Source organism: Macaca thibetana, chromosome 8, assembly GCF_024542745.1.
Source record: "Macaca thibetana thibetana isolate TM-01 chromosome 8, ASM2454274v1, whole genome shotgun sequence".
NCBI lineage: Eukaryota > Metazoa > Chordata > Mammalia > Primates > Cercopithecidae > Macaca > Macaca thibetana.
In genome coordinates, this window is record NC_065585.1 from 97,226,984 (window position 1) to 97,241,605 (window position 14,622).

Consider the following 14,622-nt stretch of genomic DNA (forward strand, 5'->3'; position numbering starts at 1 on the left):
AGTTTAGGCATTATAGGTTGCTGGCTAACCAAAGGATTTCATTTCTCAAGTAATGTGAAGGCCAGAGATGTTACTATGATACATGTATTCCAGAAAACAAAAAGCAGTTTTTTTAGCCCAACTACCTAGGTCTCAGACAATAGTTCTGGCTTGGAAGCAATACTTAATTTGCAGGTAAAGCCCCAGATTAAACCCAGTGTCTCTAGAGTAGAATGAAGCCAATGAATGGAAGGAAGAGGTGAGGTAGACTGAGATTCAGTATGGAACAATCATTAGGGAAGCTAAGCCAGTGAAAAAAAATTGCACATCCAGCCAGCCAGCCCCACTGAGGCCATCTAAGATCAGCCAGCTATCTTCAGATCTCGGTTGTGGTTCTATGCTTGAAGCTGCTAGGCCTATGGGCTAATTCTCATTGTCTGGCTTCTCTTTGGCCTAGCAAGATGGAAAATTGTCCCTGGCTGACAATAGATAATGAATGTAACAGGAGTTGGTATGGCATTCAGGGAGCATTAGAAATTGGGCACCTGTGTAGGGTCATATAAAAACTCATTAACATGCCTATACCGTCTTTAAAATCTTAAGACAACTAAGAGTTTTTGTTTCTGTTATTTTGTTTAGTTCCCAGAACAACCCTGTCAGACAGACAGACTATTGTCAACATTCTGACTTGATGAATGAAAAAGTAAGGCTCTGAGAACTGTCCAAAATTTCTTTGCTGGAACTGACAGTGTGGTATTCTTTCCATGTTACTGTGATTTCTACCAGATGAAGTAAGAACCCACATTCATAGAGTGGCTTGATACCCATCCCCTTGAGAATGTCTCACTGGCCATTGAGAGGTCATGTATACAGAAAATCACACGTCTTCCTTCCCAAAAAGGCACATCATATAGTGCAACATGCCCCACTCCCAGCCCCAACTATTAGCACCTCCATTAAAATGGAATATACACAGGAAGGAACATGAGTTCCATTATACTTTAATTGTTAACAGTATAGATTTTTAAAAAATTACTTATTCTATTGCTCAATTTTTGAGGAACCAAATTAAAAGTTACTAGATTATATTATTATACACAAGTATCTATCTCTCAATTCCTTTTGTAGATTATGTCTATTTCCCCAATGAGATTTTAGTGATGCAAGGGACTGGAGTTGCATCTTCTATTTATTTCATCTCTACAGTACGCAACAAGTGCTAGGCACATCCTAGGCAGGAAGAGATACATACTGGAATGAATGTTTCTCAGTTCTTTCAGAAAGTGATTCTTATCTTGGAATTGTTATTTTACGGCAATAAAGTGGCATGGCTGGATTCATTTCTAACATATTCTAATTGCTTTATTTCTAGGAGTCCATATACAGCTTCTAAAATCTACCCTTTAGGACAAAGAATGATCATTAAGTACAGAGTGGGAGAAAGGCTAGCAAAACAGAGATAGAAGACAGAACGAAAAGGAACAGACTATACCACTTGTTTACTCATAAGTACTCTAGGTTAGATCAAGACTAAGATTTAAGAAAAAAAATTTGCTATTAATTTCTAGACCAAGATCTGGAAGCATAAAAGTCTGGTATTTCCAAATGATCAAAATTACAGGCCACCTGCTTTTGAAAATTTAACTGGGCAATATGTATTTAAACACAAAGAGGAGAGGAGGAACCAAGATGGCTGAATAGGAACAGCTCCAATCTACAGCTCCAAGCGTGAAAAATGCAGAAGACAGGTGATTTCTGCATTTCCAACTGAGTTACTGGGTTCATCTCACTGGGGCTTGTCAGACAGTGGGTGCAGCCCACGAAGTGTGACCTGAAGCAGGGCGGGGCACTGCCTCACCCATGAAGCAGAAGGGGTTGGGGAATTCCCTTTCCTAGGAAGGGTAGCAGTGATAGATGGTACCTGGAAAATCGGGACACTACCACCCTAATATTGCGCTTTTTGAAAAGTCTTAGCAAACAGCATACCAGGAGATTATATCCGTGCCTGGCTCGGAGGGTTCCACGCCCACGGAGCCTAGTTCACTGCCAGCACACCAGTCTGAGATCGAACTGCAAGGCCACAGCAAGGCTGGGTGAGGGGCGTCCGCCACTGTTGTGGCTTGAGTAGGTAAACAGAGTGCCAGGAAGCTTGAACTGGCTGGAGCCCACCTCAGCTCAATGAGGCCTGCCTGCCTCTGTAGACTCCACCTCTCGGGGCAGGGCAGAGCTGAACAAAGGGCAGCAGAAACTTCTGCAGACTTAAACGTCCCTGTCTGATGGCTTTGAAGAGAGTAGTGGTTCTCTCAGCACAGAGTTTCAGATCTGAGAACGGACAGACTGCCTCCTCAGGTAGGTCCCTCACTCTCGAGTAGCCTAACTGGGAGACACCTCCCAGTAGGGGATGACTGACACCACATACAGCCGGGTGCCTCTCTGAGACGAAGCTTCCAGAGGAAGAATCAGGCAGCAACATTTGCTGTTCTGCAATGTATTTGCTGCTCTGCAACCTCTGCTGGTGATACCCAGGCAAACAGGGTCTGGAGTGGACCTCCAGCAAACTCCAACAGACCTGCAGCTGAGGGTCCTGAGTGTTAGAAGGAAAACTTAACAAACAAAAAGGACATCCACACCAAAATCCCATCGGTATGTCACCATCATCAAATACCAAAGGTAGATAAAACCACAAAGATGGGGAGAAACCAGAGCACAAAAGCAGAAAATTCTAAAAATCAGAGCGCCTCTCCTCCTCCAAAGGAAGACAGCCCCTCGCCAGCAACGGAACAAACCTGGACGGAAAATGACTTTGACGAGTTGAGAGAAGAAGGCTTCAGACAATCGGTAATAAACTTCTCCGAGCTAAAGGAGGATGTTCGAACCCATTGCAAGGAAGCTAAAAACCTTGAAAAAAGATTAGACGAATGGCTAACTATAATAAACTGTGTAGAGAAGACCTCAAATGACCTGATGGAGCTGAAACCATGGCACAAGAACTATGTGACACATGCAAAAGCTTCAGTAGCCGACTGGATCAAGTGAAAGAAAGGGTATCAGTGATTGAAGACCAAATGAATGAAATGAAGCGAGAAGAGAAGTTTAGAGAAAAAAGAGGAAAAAGAAACAAACAAAGCCTCCAAGAAATATGGGACTATGTGAAAACACCAAATCTACGCCTGACTGGTGTACCAGAAAAGTGATGGGGAGAATGGAACCAAGTTGGAAAACACTCTGCAGGATATTATCCAGGAGAACTTCCCCAACCTAGCAAGGCAGGCCAACATTCAAAATCGGGAAATACAGAGACCACCACAAAGATACTCCTCGAGAAGAGCAACTCCAACACACATAATTATCAGATTCACCAAAGTTGAAATGAAGGAAAAAATGTTAAGGGCAGCCAGAGAGAAAGGTCGGGTTACCCACAAAGGGAAGCCCATCAGACTAACAGCGGATCTCTTGGCAGAAACTCTACAAGTCAGAAGAGAGTGGGGGCCAATATTCAACATGCTTAAAGAAAAGAATTTTCAACCCAGAATTTCATATCCAGCCAAACTAAGTTTCATAAGTGAAGGAGAAATAAAATCCTTTACAGAAAAGCAAATGCTGAGAGATTTTGTCACCACCAGGCCTGCCCTACAAGAGCTCCTGAGGGAAGCACTAAACATGGAAAGGAACGACCGGTACCAGCCACTGCAAAAACATGCCGAAATGTAAAGACCATCAATGCTAGGAAGAAACTGCATCAACTAATGAGCAAAATAACCAGCTAACATCATAAGGACAGGATCAAGCTCACACATCACAATGTTAACCTTAAAGGTAAATTGGCTAAATGCTACAATTAAAAGACACAGACTGGCAAACTGGATAGAGTCAAGACCCATCAGTTTGCTGTATTCAGGAGACCCATCTCACATGCACAGACACACATAGGCTCAAAAAAAAGGGATAGAGGAAGATATACCAAGCAAATGGAGAACAAAGAAAAGCAGGGTTGCAATCCTAGTCTCTGATAAAACAGACTTTAAACCATCAAAGATCAAAAGACACAAAGAAGGCCATTACATAATGGTAAAGGGATCAATTCATCAGGAAGAGCTAACTATCCTAAATATATATGCACCCAATATAGGAGCACCCAGATTCATAAAGCAAGTCCTTAGAGACTTACAAAGAGACTTAGACTCCCATACAATAATAATGGGAGACTTTAACACCCCACTATCAACATTAGACAGATCAACGAGACAGAAAGTCAAGAGGGATATCCAGGAATTGAACTCAGCTCTGCACCAAGCAGATCTATTAAACATCTACAGAACTCTCCACCACAAATCAACAGAAGATATATTCTTCTCAGCACCACTCGCACTTATTCCAAAATTGACCACATAGTTGGAAGTAAAGCACTCCTCAGCAAACGTAAAAGAACAGAAATTATAACAAACTGTCTCTCAGACCACAGGGCAATCAAACTAGAACTCAGGATTAAGAAACTCAATCAAAACCGCTCAACTACATGGAAACTGAACAACCTGCTCCTGAATGACTACTGGGTACATAACGAAATGAAGGCAGAAATAAAGATGTTTTCTGAAACCAATGAGAACAAAGACACAACATACCAGAATCTCTGGGACACATTTAAAACAGTGTATAGAGGGAAATGTATAGCACTAAATGCCCACAACAGAAAGCAGGAAAGATCTAAAATCGACACCCTAACATTACAACTAGAAGAACTGGAGAAGCAAGAGCAAACACATTCAAAAGCTAGCAGAAGGCAAGAAATAACTAAGATTAGAGCAGAACTGAAGGAGATAGCGACAAAAAATACCCTTCAAAAAAATCAAAGAATCCAGGAGCTACTTTTTTGAAAAGGTCAACAAAATTGATAGACTGCTAGCAAGACTAATGAAGAAGAAAAGAGAGAAGAGTCAAATAGACATAATAAAAAATGATAAAGGGGATATCAACACCGATCCCACAGAAATACAAACTACCATCAGAGAATACTATAAACACCTCTACACAAATAAACTAGAAAATCTAGAAGAAATAGATAAATTCCTGCACACATACACCCTCCCAAGACTAAACCAGGAAGAAGTTGAATCCCTGAATAGACCAATAACAGGCTCTGAAATTGAAGCAATAATTAATAGTCTACCAACCAAAAAAAGTCCAGGACCAGTCAGATTCACAGCCGAATTCTACCAGCGGTACAAAGAGGAGCTGGTACCATTCCTTCTGAAACTATTCCAATCAATAGAAAAAGAGGGAATCCTCCCTAACTCATTTTACGAGGCTAGCATCATCCTGATACCAAAGCCTTGCAAAGACACAACAGAAAAGGAGAATTTTAGATCAATATCTCTCATGAACATCTATGTGAAAATCCTCAATAAAATACTGGCAAACCGAAACCAGCAGCACATCAAAAAGCTTATCCACCATGATCAAGTGGGCTTCATGCCTGGGATGCAAGGCTGGTTCAACATACGCAAATCAATAAATGTAAACCATCACATAAACAGAACCAAAGAAAAAAACCACATGATTAGCTCAATAAATGCAGAAAAGGCCTTCAACAAAATTCAACAGCCCTTCATGCTAAAAACTCTCAATAAGGTAGGTAGTGATGCAAACAATGAGAGCTATTTATGACGAAACCACAGCCAATATCACACTGAATGGGCAAAAGCTGGAAGCCTTCCCTTTGAAAACTGGCACAAGACATGGATGCCCTCTCTCACTACTCCTATTCAACGTAGTGTTGGAAGTTCTGGCTAGGGCAATCAGGCAAGAGAAAGAAATCAAGGGTATTCAGTTAGGAAAAGAAGAAGTCAAATTGTCCTTGTCTGCAGATGACATGATTGTATATTTAGAAAACCCCATTGTCTCAGCCCAAAATCTCCTTAAGCTGATAAGCAACTTCAGCAAAGTCTCAGGATACACAATCAATGTGGAAAAATCACTAGCATTCTTATACACCAGTAACAGACAGCCAAATCATGAATGAACTCCCATTCACAACAGCTTCAAAGAGAATAAAATACCTAGGAATCCAACTTACAAGGGATGTAAAGGACCTCTTCAAGGAGAACTACAAACCACTGCTCAGTGAAATAAAAGAGGACACAAAGAAATGGAAAAACATACCATGCTCATGGATAGGAAGAATCAATATCGTGAAAATGGTCATACTGTCCAAGGTAATTTATAGATTCAATGCCATCCCCATGAAGCTACCAATGACTTTCTTCACAGAATTGGAAAAAACTACTTTAAAGTTCATATGGAACCAAAAAAGATCCTGCACGCCAAGACAATCCTAAGCCAAGAGAACAAAGCTGGAGGCATAATGCTATCTGACTTCAAACTATATTACAAGGCTGCAGTAATAAAACAGCATGGTACTGGTACCAAAACAGAGATATAGACCAATGGAACAGAACAGAGCCCTCAGAAATAATACCACACATCTACAACCACCTGATCTTTGACAAACCTGACAAAAACAAGAAATGGGGAAAGGATTCCCTATTTAATAAATGGTGTTGGGAAAACTGGCTAACCATATATGTAGAAAGCTGAAACTGGATCCCTTCCTTACACCTCATACAAAAATTAATTCAAGTTGGATTAGAGACTTAAATGTTAGACCTAAACCCATAAAAACCCTAGAAGAAAACCTAGACAATATCATTCAGGACACTGGCATGGGCAAGGACTTCATGTCTAAAACACCAAAAGCAATGGCAACAAAAGCCAGAATTGACAAATGGGATCTAATTAAACTAAAGAGCTTCTGCACAGCAAAAGAAACTACCATCAGAGTGAACAGGCAACCTACAGAATGGGAGAAAATTTTTACAATCTACCCTTCAGACAAAGGGCTAATATGCAGAATCTACAAAGAAGTTAAACAAATTTATGAAAAAAAAACAAACAACCCCATCAAAAAGTGGGCAAAGGCCATGAACAGACACTTCTAAAAAGAAGACATTTATGCAGCAACCGACACATTAAAAAATGTTGATCATCACTAGCCATCAGAGAAATGCAAATCAAAACCACAATGAGATACCATCTCACACCAGTTAGAATCGTGATCATCAAAAAGTCAGGAAATGGCCGGGCGTGGTGGCTCAAGCCTGTAATGCCAGCACTTTGGGAGGCCGAGGCGGGCGGATCACAAGGTCAGGAGATCGAGACCACAGTGAAACCCCGTCTCTACTAAAAATACAAAAAATTAGCCGGGCGCGGTGGCGGGCGCCTGTAGTCCCAGCTACTCAGGAGGCTGAGGCAGGAGAATGGCGGGAACCCGGGAGGCGGAGCTTGCAGTGAGCCGAGATCGCGCCACTGCACTCCAGCCTGGGCAAGAGCGTGAGACTCCGACTCAAAAAAAAAAAAAAAAAGTCAGGAAACAACAGGTGCTGGAGAGGATGTGGAGAAATAGCAACACTTTTACACTGCTGGTCGGACTGTAAACTAGTTCAACCATTGTGGAAGACAGTGTGGTGACTCCTGAAGGATCTAGAACTAGAAATACCATTGGACCCAGCCATCCTGTCACTGGGTATATATCCAAAGGATTATAAATCATGCTGCTATAAAGACACATGCACACGTATGCTTATTGCGGCACCATTCACAATAGTAAAGACTTGGAATCAACTCAAATGTCCATCAATGATAGACTGGATGATGAAAATGTGGCACATATACACCATGGAATACTATGCAGCCATAAAAAAGGATTAGTTCATGTCCTTTGTAGGGACATGGATGAAGCTGGAAACCATCATTTGAACAAACTATCCCAAGGACAGAAAACCAAATATTGCATGTTCTCACTCATAGGTGGGAATTGAACAATGAGAACACTTGGACACAGGGTAGGGAACATCACACACTGGAGCCTGTCGTGGAGTAGGGGGAGAGGGGAGGGACAGTATTAGGAGATATACCTAATGTAAATTATGAGTTAATGGGTGCAGCACACCAACATGGCACATGTATACATATGTAACAAACCTGCACGTTGTGCACATGTACCCTAGAACTTAAAGTATAATAAAAAAATAAATAGATGAACAAAAAGAGGAATGAGGATATTCAAACACACAAGAAAGAATATTTCCAGTTGTCTCCTAAAATGATTTTTAATTAGTCCTTTCATCATTCTTACTTTTCCCTTTTGTTCTGTTTTTTGAGATGAAGTTTAGCTCTGTTGCCCAGGTCGGAGTGAAGTGGTGCCATTGCAGCTTACTGCAACTTCTGCCTCCCAGGTTCAAGTGATTCTCCTGCCTCAGCCTCCCGAGTAGCTGGGATTACAGGCACCTGCCACCACGCCCAGCTAATTTTTGTATTTTTAGTAGAGACAGGGTTTTACCATGTTGGCCAGGCTGGTCTCGAACTCCTGACCTCAGGTGATCCACCAGCCTCAGCCTCCCAAGGTGCTGGGATTACAGGTGTGAGTCACCACACTCAGTCTATTTTTACTTTAAAAAGCTTAAAATATCATCTATTTACTTTATTCTATTTTCTTCCCTTGTGTTAATGTGCATAGCAGACTTAATCACTGCATATGTAATTATCAATTCACTTCATCTGTAGAATTCATGTACCCCAAGTCCATACTTTATCATATTAATTATTGAGTTTTAATTTAAGGCAAAAGCTACTTTTTCTTATCTTCTAATTAATAATAGAAAAATGACAGAAACATTTCCAAACACTTGGAAACTAAACAACACACTCCAAAATATCTATGGGTCAAACAGGAAGTCTCAGGAAATTAAAAAAAAAAAAAAAAAATTAAACTGAATGAAAATGAAAAGATTACATATCAGAATTGGTGGGAAGAAGCGAGAGCAGTGCTGAGAAAGAATTTTATAGGGCTGATGTTGGCCTCATCCTGATACCAAAGCCTGGCAGAGACACAACAAAAAAAGAGAATTTTAGACCAATATCCCTGATGAACATCAATGCAAAAATCCTCAATAAAATACTGGCAAACCAGATCCAGCAGCACATTAAAAAGCTTATCCACCATGATCAAGTGGGCTTCATCCCTGGGATGCAAGGCTGGTTCAACATTCGCAAATCAATAAACATAATCCAGCATATAAACAGAACCAAAGACAAAAACCACATGATTATCTCAATAGATGCAGAAAAGGCTTTTGACAAAATTCAACAGCCCTTCATGCTAAAAACGCTCAATAAATTCGGTATTGATGGAACGTACCTCAAAATAATAAGAGCTATCTATGACAAACCCACAGCCAATATCATACTGAATGGGCAAACTCTGGAAAAATTCCCTTTGAAAACTGGCACAAGACAGGGATGCCCTCTCTCACCACTCCTATTCAACATAGTGTTGGAAGTTCTGGCTAGGGCAATCAGGCAAGAGAAAGAAATCAAGGGTATTCAGTTAGGAAAAGAAGTCAAATGGTCCCTGTTTGCAGATGACATGATTGTATATTTAGAAAACCCCATTGTCTCAGCCCAAAATCTCCTTAAGCTGATAAGCAACTTCAGCAAAGTCTCAGGATACAAAATTAATGTGCAAAAGTCACAAGCATTCTTATACACCAGTAACAGACAAACAGAGAGCCAAATCATGAATGAACTTCCATTCACAATTGCTTCAAAGAGAATAAAATACCTAGGAATCCAACTTACAAGGGATGTAAAGAACCTCTTCAAGGAGAACTACAAACCACTGCTCAGTGAAATAAAAGAGGACACAAACAAATGGAAGAACATACCATACTCATGGATAGGAAGAATCAATATTGTGAAAATGGCCATACTGCCCAAGGTAATTTATAGATTCAATGCCATCCCCATCAAGCTACCAATTAGTTTCTTCACAGAATTGGAAAAAACTGCTTTAAAGTTCATATGGAACCAAAAAAGAGCCCGCATCTCCAAGACAATCCTAAGTCAAAAGAACAAAGCTGGAGGCATCACGCTACCTGACTTCAAACTATACTACAAGGCTACAGTAACAAAAACAGCATGGTACTGGTACCAAAACAGAGATATAGACCAATGGAACAGAACAGAAGCCTCAGAAATAATACCACACATCTACAGCCATCTGATCTTTGACAAAACTGAGAGAAACAAGAAATGGGGAAAGGATTCCCTATTCAATAAATGGTGCTGGGAAAATTGGCTAGCCATAAGTAGAAAGCTGAAACTGGATCCTTTCCTTACTCCTTATACGAAAATTAATTCAAGATGGATTAGAGACTTAAATGTTAGACCTAATAACATAAAAACCCTAGAAGAAAATCTAGGTAGTACCATTCAGGACATAGGCATGGGCAAAGACTTCATGTCTAAAACACCAAAAGCAACGGCAGCAAAAGCCAAAATTGACAAATGGGATCTCATTAAACTAAAGAGCTTCTGCACAGCAAAAGAAACTACCATCAGAGTGAACAGGCAACCTACAGAATGGGAGAAAATGTTTGCAATCTACTCATCTGACAAAGGGCCAATATCCAGAACCTACAAAGAACTCAAACAAATTTACAAGAAAAAAACAAACAACCCCATCCAAAAGTGGGCAAAGGATATGAACAGACGTTTCTCAAAAGAAGACATTCATACAGCCAACAGACACATGAAAAAATGCTCATCATCATTGGCCATCAGAGAAATGCAAATCGAAACCACAATGAGATACCATCTCACACCAGTTAGAATGGCAATCATTAAAAAGTCAGGAAACAACAGGTGCTGGAGAGGATGTGGAGAAATAGGAACACTTTTACACTGTTGGTGGGATTGTAAACTACTTCAACCATTATGGAAAACAGTATGGCGATTCCTCAAGGATCTAGAACTAGATGTACCATATGACCCAGCCATCCCATTACTGGGGATATACCCAAAGGATTGTAAATCATGCTGCTATAAAGACACATGCACACGTATGTTTATTGCGGCACTATTCACAATAGCAAAGACTTGGAATCAACCCAAATGTCCATCAGTGACAGACTGGATTAAGAAAATGTGGCACATATACACCATGGAATACTATGCAGCCATAAAAAAGGATGAGTTTGTGTCCTTTGTAGGGACATGGATGCAGCTGGAAACCATCATTCGCAGGAAACTATCACAAGAACAGAAAACCAAACACCGCATGTTCTCACTCATAGGTGGGAACTGAACAATGAGATCACTTGGACTCGGGAAGGGGGACATCACACACCGGGGCCTATCATGGGGAGGGGGGAGGGGGGAGGGATTGCATTGGGAGTTATACCTGATGTAAATGACGAGTTGTTGGGTGCTGACGAGTTGATGGGTGCAGCACAGCAACATGGCACAAGTATACATATGTAACAAACCTGCACGTTATGCACATGTACCCTAGAACTTAAAGTATAATAATAAAAAAAAAAAAGAAAAAAAAAAGAATTTTCTAGGGCTAAATGCATATATGAGCTCTTTCCGTGCCTAATGCAGCCATGGCTGGTGGTCCCAAGCAGCATCTAAAGCGGGTAGCAACTCCAGAACATTGGATGCTGGCTAAATTGCCCAGTGTGTTTGTTCATCATCCATCCACCAGTCCCCAGAAGTTGACAGTGTCTCCCCATCATTTTCCTAAAGAACAGACTTAAGTATGCCTTGACAGGAGATGAAGTAAAGAAGATTTGTGGCCAGGCATGGCAGCTCATGCTTGTAATCCCAGTACTTTGGGAGGCCGATATGGGCGGATCACGAGGTCAAGAGATCGAGACCATCCTAGCCAACACGTTGAAACTGTGTCTCTACCAAAAATACAAAAATTAGCTGGGTGTGGTGGTGGGCGCCTGTAATCCCAGCTACTCAGGAGGCAGAGGCTGAGCCAGGAGAATTGATTAAAACCAGGAAGCGGAGGTTGCAGTGAGCCAAGATCACGCCATTGCACTCCAGCCTGGCAACAGAGCGAGACTCCATCTCAATAAATAAATAAATAAATAAACAAATAAATAAATAAATATAAAGAAAGAGAGAAGATTTGCATGCAGTGGTTCATTAAGATCAATGGCAATGTTCAAACTGATACAACCCATCCCACTGGATTCACAGACATCATGGGCATTGACTAGATAGGAGAGAATTTTCGTCTCATCTATGATACCAAGGGTTGCTTTGCTGTACATCGTATTACACCTGAGGAGCCCAAGTACAAATTGTGCAAAGTGAGAAAAATCTTCGTGGGCACAAAAAGAATCCCTCATCTGGTGACTCATGATGCTTGCATCATCTGCTACCCTGATCCCCTCCATCAAGGTGAATGATCCCATTCGGACTGAAATGGAAACTGGCAAGATCACTGATTTCATCAAGTTTGGCACTGGTAACCTGTGGATGGTGAATGGAGGTGCTAACTTGGAAAGAATTGGTGTCATCACCCACAGAGAAAGGCACCCTTGATCTTTTGATGTGGTTCACATAAAAGATGCCAATGGCAACAGCTTTGCCACCCGGCTTTCCAACATTTTTTCTACTGGCAAAGGCAACAAACCATGAATTTCTCTTCTCCGAGGAAAGGTATATGCCTCACCATTGCTGAAGAGAGAGACAAGAGACTGGCAGCCAAACAGAGCAGTGGGTGAAATGGTCTCTGGGTGACAGATTAGATCTTTGTACATAATTAAAAATAATGTGGCATGATTAATAAAAATAAATTTAAAAAATGTGTACATGAGAAAAGGTTCAAATCAATAATCTAGGCTCCCTCTCCAGGAACTTAGAGAAATAAGAGCAAAATAAACTCAAAGCAAGCTGAGAAAAGGAAATAATAGATTAGAGCAGAAATCAATGAAGCTGAAAATTTAAAATGAAGAAAATTCATGAAACAAACCTGGTTCACAGATAAGACCAATAAGATTGACAAACGTCTAGCAAGACTGACACAGAAACAAAGAACATGCGAATTACCAATAACTAGAGTAAAAAAGGGAATAGCACTACAGACCATGTAGACATCAAAAGGATAACAAGGGAACATCATGGACGGGTCTGCACAGAAAATTTGACATGTTAGGTAAAATAAACCAATTCCTTGAAAAAAATACAAACTACCACAAGTCAGCCAATACAGAGCTGATTATTTGAATAGCCCTATGACTACTAAGTAAATTGATATTGTGATTTCAAAATTTCCCAAACACATATCTCCAGGTTCAGACACTTTCATTATTGAATTCTACCAAACACTTAGGCAACAATTAGTATCAATTCTCCATAATCTTTTCCAAGAAATAGAATAGAAGGGAATACTTCCCAATCCATTTTATGAACCTAGAATTACCCTGGTATCAAAACAAAAGAGTACAAAAAGAACACTACAGGCCAATATGCTTTATGAATATAGATGTAAAAATCCTTAACAAAATATTAGCAAATAAAATTCAGTAATATGTAAAATATATGTATACATCATAACCTAGACGAGTTTATTCCAGGGATGTAGGGCTAGTTCGACATTTGAAAATCAATCTATGTAATCTACCACATTAAATTATAAAGAAAAAAATCATATCACATAAATCAATACAGAAAAACCACTTGACAAAAATAAATACCTCTCACGTTAAAACTTCTCAGAAAACTAGAAATTGAGGGAAATTTCCTCAATTTGAGTTAGAGAACATCTATAAAAACCCTACAGTTAATATTATATTTATTGGGGAAAGACTGAAAACTTTCCTCTAAGATTAGGAACAAGCCAGAATGTCTATTCTCACTTCTTTTATTCAGTGTAGTACTGGAAGTTCTAGCCAGTGCGATAAGGCAAGAAAAGGAAAGAAAAGGCGTACAGATCAGAGAACAAGAATTAAACTAAGCCTATTTACAGATGGCATGATTGTCTATGTAGAAGTTATGAAAGAATATACAAAAAACTTCTAAAACTAATAAATGAGTCCAGCAAGGCTGCAGGGCACAAAAATCAACACACAAAAATCAATTATATTTCTATATAATAGCGAACCAGAATACGTGGACACCAAAATTTTAAAAAGCAACACTTTTTATGATTTCAGAAAAAGAAAGAAAAAAAGGTCGGGCACAGTGGCTCACACCTGTAATCCTAGCACTTTGAGAGGCCAAAGAATCACTTAGGTCAGGAGTTCGAAACCAGCCTGGCCAATATGGTGAAACCCCATCTCTATTAAAAATACAAAAATTAGCTGGAAATCGCTTGAACTCAGGAGGCAGAGGTTGCAGTAAGCTGAGATCGCACCACTGCACTCCAGCCTGGGCAACACAGTGAGACTCTATCTCGATGACAACAACAACAACAACAACAACAACAACAACAACAAAAGATAAAAAGAAAGACTTTGGTGTAAACTAACAAAACAACTATGAGAGTTGTATGCTAAAGCTACAAAATGCTAAAGAAAGAAATAAAAGAAGAATCAAACAAATGAAGAGTCATACTATGTTCACGAACTGAAAGACTTCATTATGTCATATAATTAGTAGTTCAATTCTTTCCAAAATAATATACATTTAACACAATTCCTATTGAAGTTCCAGAAAATTTTTTTGTAGAAATAAAATTACTCTAAAATTTATGTGATAAGGCAAAGGAACTAGAACAGCTAAAACAATTTT

General features: G+C 40.0%; 1 protein-coding gene and 1 pseudogene across 9 annotated transcripts in view; one reads left to right on the forward strand and one right to left on the reverse strand.

Annotated features, from left to right (window-relative positions):
* SPIDR (scaffold protein involved in DNA repair) overlaps positions 1-14,622 on the reverse strand; it is a 480,217-nt gene that overhangs the window by 180,960 nt on the left and 284,635 nt on the right. The gene's annotated exons all lie outside the window — the stretch shown is intronic.
* Positions 11,481-12,614, forward strand: LOC126960788 (40S ribosomal protein S4, X isoform-like; annotated as a pseudogene).